We start from the raw sequence: 11584 nt of genomic DNA, 5'->3' as shown, positions 1-11584 counted from the left end.
TCTAAATCCTTAGGGATAGGGTGAATGGAGAAGTTACTGAGCCACTTGAGAAATCGAGAAATCGACGATCAACAGGATTTTGTGATTCATGATTCATGATTTGTGATTTAGAGGAACAATACCAAATTTCATAGACAACAATAGCTTGGAGAATTCAAAACAAACACTTCCTCACTGAGTATGGCATTCACTTACAGTGCTTATGGTTACCCTCACTTAGATTAAGAAAGGTCTGTTTGGGCTGGAGCGATAGCACAGCAGGTAGGACGTTTGCCTTGCAGGCAGCCAACCCAGGTTCAGTTCCCAGCATCCCATCTGGTCCCCTGAGCACCGCCAGGAGTGATTCCTGAGTGTAGAGCCAGGAGTAACCCCTGAGCATCACTGGGTGTGATCCAAAAAGCAATAAATAAATAACCCTAGCTTGCTAAGGGTTTCATACATTTTTAAAATAATTAATGTTTCATTTATTCTTAATGTTCTAAGTCTCTTCAGGTGATTTTTATATTTACATTTTTTTGCTTTTTAATACAAATATTTAAAGATTACCTATAATATTTTCTAATATAAAACAACATTACCTCTTTTAGAATGAAGCAAACATTTATATTCAGATATGTCTATCCAAAAATGTTTCTTTAAATTTGGGGCTAGAGCAATAGCACAGTGGGTAGGGCATTTGCCTTGCACGCAGCGGACCCAGGTTCAATTCCCAGTATCCCATACGGTCCCCTGAGCACCGCCAGGGGTAAGTCCTGAGTGCAGAGCCAGGAGTAACCCCTGTGCATTGCCAGGTGTGACCAAAAAAGCATAAATAAATAAACTTTATAAATTCTCCTCTCCTCACACTTACAAAGTTGTATATTTTTAGAATGTACCTATTTCGTGTATATTTTAATGTATTAACATAGAATTATTTATATATTTTAAATTTACATATCTGTAAAAATATATATTCAGTTTTTGAAAAAACAACAATTTGGTGAAATTTTAGAGTTTAGTTTTTATTCATCTATTTATGTGTAGATGTCACCACCTCCACAATCCAAAAACTTTCTCTCTCATATGTGGGCTATAAAGAAATATAATAAGGGAATAAGAAATAGCCAAAGGCATCAGAACTGGACATTTTGTTTACAGAACTGAGTTTCCCTAGGGGAGGGAGGGAGGGAGAGAAGATGAATAGGAAGAATCATTGCGACATTGGTGGAGGAAAGAGGGAATTCTTGGTGGTGGGTGTGGTGTTGGAATGGCATATGCATAAAAAGTGTAATTAGTAGTATTGTAAAGCCTGGTGCCCATGAAAATGGCAAAGAAAGTTAAACCTAAAAATGTTTTTCCTTTTAGTTCCTGGACTATTTCTTTGATTCCCATTTTGAAACTGGACCACATGTGGATCTTAGAATCAGCAAGCTTATTTGCACTCTCTTCCTTAATTGTACTTCAAATTTTAAAAGAATTGGAAGAGAAAATGCTGTGTAGTTGCAAACCCTACCTACATCAACCATGAGCCCTGCCATAGTGGTTATATTCTTCCCTTTAATGACTTTGCATTGAGTACTGGATTTGCACATACAACTAGTTAAGTCACTTTATGAGAATAAACTCTAATTGAGTGGTAATGGATTAATTTCAATGTCCCTGGGGTGAGCTGGGTTTTCAGCTTTCCTCCCAAAGAGATATGATTATTAATATACAAAACTCCTATTTAAATGAGGTCAGGTGGCCAGAGAGCAAGTTAACATAAGCATAAATTTGAAAACAATAGTACCCAACATGCTTTGCATCTCCCAAGGGAGGGAATGTTACTTACCCCCCCAGGGGAAATGGGTTGAGGATGGTATAGGAGGATCCTTTAGAGATTACATAGACGCTTGTTATCCTTCAATTCAAGGAAGTTCATGTAGGTTTTACCATGAATACACTCTCCTATCTACTCTCTTTTCTGTTGATTTTAATAAATCCATTTTGCTGTTAGAATAACTGACTTTTGTTTGATGTCAATGGTAATTGTAAAAAATTATGTAAAATAAAAGTGCTAATAAACCATAAAGAACTATATGAATATGACATCAATGGCAATCCATCCTGGGGGGTAGACTGCAAAAAAAGAGGGAATAAAGGTAGAGGTCTAAAGCAGCAATAATTGTTGAATTGACCAGACTTTCATCACTACTTCAAGAAAATGGCAACAAGGGGCTGGAGCGATAGCACAGCGGGTAGGGCATTTGCCTTGCACGCGGATGACCTGGGTTCGATTCCCAGCATATCATATGGTCCCCTGAGCACCGCCAGGGGTAATTCCTGAGTGCAGAGCCAGGAGTAAGCCCTGTGCATCGCCGGGTGTGACCCAAAAAGAAGAAAAAAGAAAAGAAAATGGCAGCAAATATGTTCTGTCTGGGTAAAACTCTGGAGTTCTGACCACCAAAATGCCAGGCTAATTGATCTATAGACACGACGATGGGTGGAGAAAGAGTTTTATTGGCAAGAGGCTGGCAGGTTGGACGATGACAATTCCGTCCTCTCAGGCACCGTTTCATCTGAATTTTCATGAGAAGCAGTTTTTACTGAAAAAGGGAACAGAGATGGGACTGGAAAAATAGTACAGCGGGAAGGGCAGGTGCCTTACATGCAGCCGACCCAGGTTTATTCCCTGGAGGACATCCCATCCTGTGCTTCCACCCCCACCAGCCCTGACTCCCTGATCACAGAACCAGGAGTTACCTGTAGGCACTTCCGGGTTTGGCTCAAGTCCCTCCACCCCCCCCCCCCAAAATGAAAACAGAGATGCACATTTTAGGAAGGTGGGTCACAGACTAGTAGGTTCAGAGTGATCATTCAATTCCCTGTGGATTTGTCTCTGGAGACCCACTGCAACATAGCCACAAACCTTCGCCAAAGGCTTCTGAGTGAGGTTGCAACCCGCTCTTTGCCAAGGCTCTGGGAGAAGGACAAGGTTAAGAAGAGCCATCCCTGGGGCTGGAGTGATAGCACAGCAGGTAGGGTGTTTGCCTTGCACACGGCCAACCCGGGTTCGAGTCCCAGCATCCCATATGGTCCCCTGAGCACCGCCAGGAGTAATTCCTGAGTGCATGAACCAGGAGTAACCCCTGTGCATCGCCAGGTGCAACCCAGAAAGGAAAAAAAAAAATAGAAGAGCCATCCCGGTTGGAGCTGCTGGATTTTCATTCTGAAATCAACTCTTCCTTTCTCTGGAGCTGGGGCAGGGTCCTGCTCCTTTTTACCCAGGAAAGGAATCTGACTTACATCCGTCCTTCGGGAAAAAAGAGTCTGGATTCGTCCCCAAGGACTTTCCATGGTGGGGTTTCGTCTTTCTGGAGGATTTCCTCTTCCTGGAGATCTTTCCTACTGTCCCAGCTTCCCCCCAGGCTCCGTCTTCTCCCCGTCCTGTGTAGCCGATACGCCTAACCCTTCCTATGACTCCCTAAAACACTAGCTGAGAGATGGCTGTGTGAGGAACTGGCCCAGAACAGACCACAGGAATCAATTTAGCTTTCTCAAGACTCTTTTTACAGAAGCCCGCATGGCAAAATAACTTAATTTTCTGCCCCTGAGCAAGGAATTCAGATACAGCACCCCGGGTCGCAAAAAGGGTGGTGGTCAGACCAGATAACCAGACCCATATCACATGACCCATATCACAAGACCCAGGACTGCCCCCAGAACCGGGACATTCCTGAATATTGGCACAAATGCTGATCTCTAAAACCATAGGCTGAGGAGTGGTGTCCTTTTAAATGGATTGGTTAAGAAAGTTTGTAATATTACAAATCTATTGGCTATGAAATGCGCCGGCTCTGCTGTAACGGCCGGGGAAGGCCTATATAAGAATATAAGATCTCCTTTGAAGAAGCTTGGGGTCTTTTGCCCAACCTGCTGGACCTGCGTGTCCGTGTAGGCGGCTGGACCCTGGCTAGCCAGTCTTACAATAAACCCTGCTTGCTGTTTGCAGTCTCTGGAGTCTCTTTGTCGTTATAGGGAGATCTCGATCTGCGCCCTAACAATGCCAAAAACAGTAACAACAAGTCTCACCATGAAGACGTTACTGGTGCCCGCCTGAGCAAACTGATGAGCAACATGATGACAGTGACAGTGCCGGTGACAGGAAAGGAGAACAATGACTAGTGGGAAAGGTGTGCTGGGTCTGGCTTCTGTTACCTGGATGGGGTGGATGGCAGCTTCCTGGCTCCAGGTGGACCAGAAATCCTGTCTTCTATGCTGAGGGCAGGGTGATCTCTGATTTCGGGAATGCTGCTGATCGCATCAGCTGATCGCCACAAGGTCCCAGCAAACCTTACACTGCCCACACTAAAGCTGGTGCAGGTGGCAAAGGGACCTTTCAATGTGAGGTGGGGGTGGGGGCGGGGGGCGGGGAGTCTAGAAGTGCTCACAGCACCACAAATAACTTGAGGTCCTGGGCACTTTGCACCCAGAGTCTCCCTCCATGGTTTTCCTCCATATCTCTGGCCTCCCTGGAATGGCAGTTTCTGCATCCTGTTCCCCCTTCTCCATTGCTTCTGTGTTCTCCCACCTTTATTATGCAAAGTACTTCTCCTCTTCTTTGTCTCACCCCTTTTTCAAATCATCCTTTTAAGATGATGATTAAAGGGGAGCTGGGGTGGGGGCGCTTCATCTTTCCCTCAAAGAGGTCTGGGGGTTAGTCTTCTGAACAAAGAACAGCACACACAACCCCCACCCCTTAAGTGGAAATCCACTGGCCTCCTGTGTCAAACCAGCTGCAGTTGGTTCTCATTTTCCAGAAAGTGTCTTTCTTTCTGCTCAGTACGCCCAGCAACGGTGAAGGAGAGGCCCAGGTTTCTGAAGCTTTCCCTAAATCATCCAGACTCTTCATTTTCACTTTGATTTTACGTGCCCAGGAAAAGCCAGAGTGTCCTTCCGTGTTCCTGCTCTTTCCCCCAATCTGTAAAATGAGGGAACAGCTGATTCCTGCACTTTTTTTTTTTAATCAGCAAAATAGCCAATAGCTTAAATAATGTAAACTGAAGTTGTTGCACTAGTCCAAACTGGGCCCAGAAAGTGGCTGTCGTGTCATCCTCCCTACGCCTATTAGGGTCCTTCTACGTGCAGTGGCCACAAGAATCCAGCTGACCTTGTCTCCTGACAATTCTCTTCACGTCAGGACATACGGTCAGTCCTTGGTTCGGATTTTTAAGTGTTGGCAGAGAAATATGGTGTCCAGGAGTGGCGCAGATCGGAGTGGCTATTTCAGGCTGCCTCCTTTTCACACTGAAGCTGCGGCTACTTCATCTGGAAACTGCCCTAAGTCATTACTCGGGGGCTATGGATGGATGGACAGACAGATGGACGGATTGATGAACAAATACACATTAATCTATAAAAGACCGTGCAGCCTACTTGCGGGGCCTAGGTACTGTGGAACTGAGTTCCTTTCCTGTTGTTTTCCAAACTGCTTTTCTAACGGCCAGGCAAGATGGTAAAGTTAAGTCGTTCTGGAAACGCAGAGAGCAACGCTTTTCGAAAGGGCCACAGAGGTAGTCCCGTAGTAGCAGACAACACCCGCCGCTGCCTTTCCCACTGGGCTGATCTCCGGCCCACAATTCCACGCTGCCATCCATCATTTCCCACCCCGTTCTTTTTTTTTTCTTTTTTTACCCCTCCTAGAGCAGTACTTGTGAGAGGCTCTGAGACCACTCCAGCTATTTCCTTTGAGGATGATCACGCCTAAGCCCTGAAGCTTCATTATTATGCTAATCGAGCTTGGTCTGAGCTGCTTTCATAACTGCCACATTAAAGCATCCCACTTCGGGGAAAGCCTCCCAAGCCATTTGCATGGCACTGGGTGAATATTAATGAGGGATGAGCCTGGGAGGAGTTGGTGTTGTTGTTGTTGTTTTTTATTTTTTAACCCCAACCATCAAGTGAAAGGGCCCAGCGTTCACAGCCATAAATAAATAAGGAAACATCCAAGCAGACAGATTATAAAACACAAATGAGAGAGCTGGAAGCCGCACGGGGATAACATAAAGGAGATACACAAAAGCATTTCTTGGGACTGGAGGTGCAGCCTCTCTCAAGGCAAGAACCGTTACCCTGAATTTCCACATGACCCAGCCAGTCAGTCCTTCTCCCTGCAAGAGAGGAAACTCATCACCCCTGCTTCGTGGCAAGACTTTGTCCCCCTTCTGTAGCCAGGCCAACTGGTGACAAAGGTCACTGTCATCCCGTTGCTCATCAACTTGTTCGAGCGGGCACCAGTAACGTCTCTCATTGAGAGACATTGTTATATCCAATACGCACGGGTAGCTTGCCAGGCTCTGCCGTGCGGGCTCGATACTCCATAGCTTGCCGGGCTCTCGAGAGGAATCGAACACAGGTCAGCTGCCCAACCACTGTGCTATCGCTCCAGCATGGTGACAAAGGTAGCAGATACAAAAGGTCGGGAACTAAAAGATGGAGCTGAGACTTGAGTAGGATTAGATGCCTTCAAGACTCATGCCCCTGTGAAAGAGGAAGCCTCAGTTTATCCTCGCCAGAGTCAGTGAGCACTCCTCTTTTGTTTTGTTTTTGACTGCCCCCATTCTACACTTTTTTTTTTTTTAATAATGTAGGAGCACTGCTATTTGGTCAGCCATTGATTAAGCAGATTGCCCTTCTACACTTTTGACTTCCTGTGAACTCCTGGGCTCTTTCTGATAAACAGGGAGTTAACAATTGTCCGTCATAAAATTCTGCCCCAGAGTTCAGGCTCACCTGGAGGCTAAGATAATAGGCAATACCTGAGGCAGACGGCCAGACAAGGATGTGTTGGATTCTTGCATTCTCTGTAGCATTCTTATCAGCTGATAAGAAATGCAGAGTCCAAGTTTCATTAAAAGGGTGCACAGACACACACACACACACACACACACACACACACACACACAGCCCTTATCTTTAACTTCCCTGTGTTCCCTGTTTTCCTACAAAAACACAAAATGCGCCCCCCCCACCCGTTAACTTAGTTGTCTACTAAGTTCCTCCACACCCGGGGTGCTCCTTTTCCTTTCTCTTCTACTTTCCAATAAACTTTTCTACTTTGCGTCTCTGAGTCTGAGCATCTTTAACTCCTCCACGTCTTCATTCTTGAAAATATCAAAGAACCTGGGAATCATCAACGAACCCATCCATCACCCCTTCAGCGTCACCAGCGTCGCCTGGAAGAGAGAAAGGTCATATGGACGAAGACGGTGACCAACAGCTGTACTGCGGTGTTTGGCCTCGTGTCAGGGCCATTGCATGGAAATGTGGAGAGAGAAGAGTTGTCATTCCAAGAAACTTTTCTGGACAATTTTTTTAGGACCCGCTTAGCTGAAGAACTGCCATGACAGGCTCTGAGTGCCTCTCCCAGGAACAAGAAAAGCAGAAAAGCCAGATGCTTTTGTCAAAGATTTCACCCCCGGAATAAGATTAGGTCTCCGGAATTTAACTGTCAGGAGGTGGACTAGATGTTGTGGGCCAAAACAACAACAACAACAAAAAAAAAAAAGTGTGTATTCTGTAGCAATAGCACAGCAGGGAAGGTGTTTGCCTTGCATGCGGCCAACCCGCATTTGATTCCTCGGTCTCTCTTGGAGAGCCTGGCAAGCTATCGAGAGTATCCTGCCCGCACGGCAGAGCCTGGCAAGTTACCGGCGTCTTCGATGTGCCAAAAACAGTAACAACAAGTCTCACAATGGAGATGTTACTGGTGCCTGCTCCAAAAATCGATGAACAATGGGAGGACAGTGCTACAGTGCGGTAGGTAATAGAAACTTGCTGAATAATGCTTACTTGCCAAAATGAAAGTATAAAACTTGCTGAACCTAGTGCTTGGGGTCCTTGTTGAAACCCACTGTGCCGGGTGGATACTTGGACCCCAGCTATCACTTGTCACGCTTGTCATCCCGTTGATCTTCGATTTGCTCGAGCGGGCACCAGTAGCGTCTCCATTCATCCCTGTTGCGTGCTAGTGTAGCCCAGTGGTATCTGCTCACCCCAGGAACATGGGCAGATACCATTGCTCCCCACAAGCAGATACCACTGGGCCCCAGCTAGCTGGAACAATAAACCTCGGTATGAGATTTGCATTATTGCCGCTGTTCTCTGTCCTTGCAGGGTGGTCGACTCTGAACTCTAACAAATTCAACAGGGTCTGAGAGTGAATCTGCCCTCCTTCCTGGCTGTCAGGGAACTGGGCTAGAGGACAAGGTCTGGCCAGCTCCAACTCCGACAGGCCAGGCTTCTCCCCAGGAGAGCACTCGGAGACCCCCCTCTCATTAACACACCTTTCCTAAAGTAATACCACTCCTTTGGGCACCCAGCCCACAGAAGAAAGAATTCTGCCCCTTACCCCCGCAGAAAACATTGCTGGTTGCTTTTGCCACAAAGTGGACTTGAAGACAATACAGATGGTGCCCAAGCTACCAGCTCAACCTGACTCTTTTTTTTTTTTACTTTAACGTTGGTGCGACATTTCCACTTAGTCAACAGAGACTGGTGTAGGAATCCTCCCTAGAGATGCCAGGCTGTGGCAGCCAGTCCGTGCCTGTCAGACCAGCACGATGGTCAACAACCAGTGACAGTGTCAGTGGTGCCCAGACACCGCAATCTTGTTATCCAACCACTAATTCAAGTTCAAAGCTTCAGATATACTTCAGGTCCAGTGCACTTTCAATTGTGCGTGTTAATGGGCAGAATCCGTCCAACCATTTTGGTGTTCATATTGAGTGGAGTTTTCAATAGGTTCCATGAGCTATTCAAGATCTTACTATACACACGTCGGATAGGGCGTTTGCTTTGCATATGGCCAACCCGGGTTCGATTCCTCTGTCCCTCTTGTAGAGCCCAGCAAGCTACCGAGAGTATCCCTGGCAAGCTCCCTGTGGCATATTCGATACGCCAAAAACAGTAACAACAAGACTCACAATGGATACGTTACTGGTGCCCGCTCAAGCAAATTGATGAACAATGGGATGACAGTGCTACAGTGATACTATACACCGGGCTTTGTGTTGGATGGTTCTGTCCACCATTGATCATGGTTTTCATCGGCATAAGCTTTTTCTCATCCACAGACTATGAAATAGTTCAGAGCACAGCTCAGGCTTGCTGGACCATTCTATGATGTTTGGTAGGTCCGACATAACCAAATGCATTTTCAACGTGCTATAGTTTCAGCTGAGGATGGTTTACTCCAGAACATAACCCCACTGTATGCCAAGGGAGTTCTGTGTTCTTTGTCCTTCAACATTCTCATCACACATGACTATTCCTCATATTCCTCATTTGTAGTAGGTATACAGTTGGAGTTTAGAAAAATGGACTCTAGTCTCTGACGGGCTGCTAGAGTCTTTCTCACCTCTTCTCGCTGGCAGACACCCACAAATTCTCCAAATGATTGCAGTAATCCTCCTTCCTGCCTAATATCTCAGTGAATGGGACTCTTCACCCAATTGGGAGTAAATGCTGAATACTGATTAGCTTAATCCAACTGTTTTATCTCTTCATATGCCAGTCGTAGATTTAGGCCCAGACATGGGATCCAACCCTGGTCTTTCTGATACAAGCAAAAACATGGGAAATTATCCATAATTCTGAAATAGGGAGGGGATATAAGCCAGGGCCTTTGTACTCTTTCTGCATCTGAATGTGAGACGTTCTTACAGCAGTAGCAGCCCCAGTGAACCTGATCACAGCAGTACAGTCAAGAAAATTATGGAGAGACCAACAAGAGCCTGACAGCACAGAGTAGCTGAAAGCAACAACTCTAAACAAACCATCAACTCGTCTTCAGTTGTTCAAGACAGTAAAATTACCACAGTTGTTTAGGACATTTTTATTTGGATGTTGTGACGCTTACAAACAAAAATCGTCCTCACATACCCTCTTATTCCTTTGGAAACAGAATCTTAATTTTGTTTGGATCACATACCCCTAGACAGACCATGGGGCTCAACTATGGATGATAGTTCCATCTCCTTATGAGGAGAAATGTGCCCTAAATGTGGGGATTAAATGGGAGGAGAATTCTGTTTGGGACTTCTTGAAAAAAAAATTCTTGCTTTAGAAAAAAGACATAAGAGAAATTTTGCAATCTTCCCTGGTAGCCTCATGTTTGGTTGGTCCATGCATGAAACTCTAGCAAGTCACTTTACAGCCAGCATCTTATAGCTGCCCTGGAGACCAGGTTCACATCCTGCGGTTTGAGAAATAAAAGGTACTTCAAGTTGGGTTGAAGTGCCAAGTACTCATGACCAACTAATGAGCTTTAGCTTCACAGTTTAAGAGTAAATAACGTAGGGCTGGAGCAATAGCACAGCGGGGAGGGCGTTTGCCTTGCACACAGCCGACCCGGGTTCGATTCCCAGCATCTCATATGGTCCCCTGAGAACCACCGGGTAATTTCTGAGTGCAGAGGCCAGGAGTAACCCCTGTGCATCGCCGAGTGTGACCCACAAAGAAAAATAAAAAGAAAAAACAGAGTAAATAACTTGTAGTTATTCCTCTACTCTCTTGACCTTTCCAAACACTTTTGGGAGGAGAACATAATGGCATAGAAGTAAGATGGAAAGAACTTCAGACATGCAAATCCTGCCCTCTGTAGGCCAGAGCAGACAGGAGTGCCAGTTAGGGATGTAAGGCTGATACTCATGCCAATTATAGATTACCACAGTGCTTGTAAGTTTTCATTTTATGATGACTTCCGTTTTCTTTTTAATTTAATCACTGCTAAAATTTTTATAAGGAAAAAAGGAGGCCAGGAGAGATTAAGAAAGCCTGTAAAATACATCGGATCTCTAAAAGATAGGTTTTATTACTCGCGTGCTGGTAAAAAGCTTTCATGAATATCAAATTCCTTTATATCCTTCCCTCACCCTAAGCCCCACCCCAAAAAAGAAAGAAAATAAAAAATAGGCATGAGTTGTAGTGCTGTTTGATTTTATTTTCCTGTAAAATGTTTGAGCTGGAGCGATAGCACAGCAGGTGGGCATTTGCCTTGCACGCAGCCGACCCAGGTTCGATTCTTCCGTCCCTCTTGGAGAGCCCGGCAAGCTACCGAGAGTATCCCACCCACACAGCAGAGCCTGGAAAGCTCCCCCATGGCATATTCGATATGCCAAAAACAGTAACAAGAAGTCTCACAATGGAGACGTTACTGGTGCCTGCTCGAGCAAATCGATGAGCAACGGGATGACAGTGATACAGTGTGATACAGTAAAATGTTTAGGCTTCACTAAAGACCTGGGTGGACTCATCAGAGTATTTCTGGCATATAACCTCCCCAACAAACTGATGAATTCTGCAAGAGAGACCGATACAATCTGTCACCCACCATCTTCTTCTGCGCCACACCGCCGGATGATAGGAACTTCTGCTGGCTCTACCAGCACGACGCCGATGTCTGCTACCAGTCAGTACCCTCCGCCACACCCCCAGCTGTTTGGGTTTCTGTTAGTTCCTTGTGGCGATCGCGTTGTTCTTTCCAGTCCCTGAACCCAGACGTGAGACAGGCCCCTGGCAGGCTGGTGGCATGAGGGAGGGTTGCTGGGCAGCCTGTTACCAGCTT

This window comes from Sorex araneus, chromosome X, assembly GCF_027595985.1.
Source record: "Sorex araneus isolate mSorAra2 chromosome X, mSorAra2.pri, whole genome shotgun sequence".
In the NCBI taxonomy this organism is placed as follows: Eukaryota; Metazoa; Chordata; class Mammalia; order Eulipotyphla; family Soricidae; genus Sorex; species Sorex araneus.
This window is presented reverse-complemented; position numbering follows the sequence as displayed.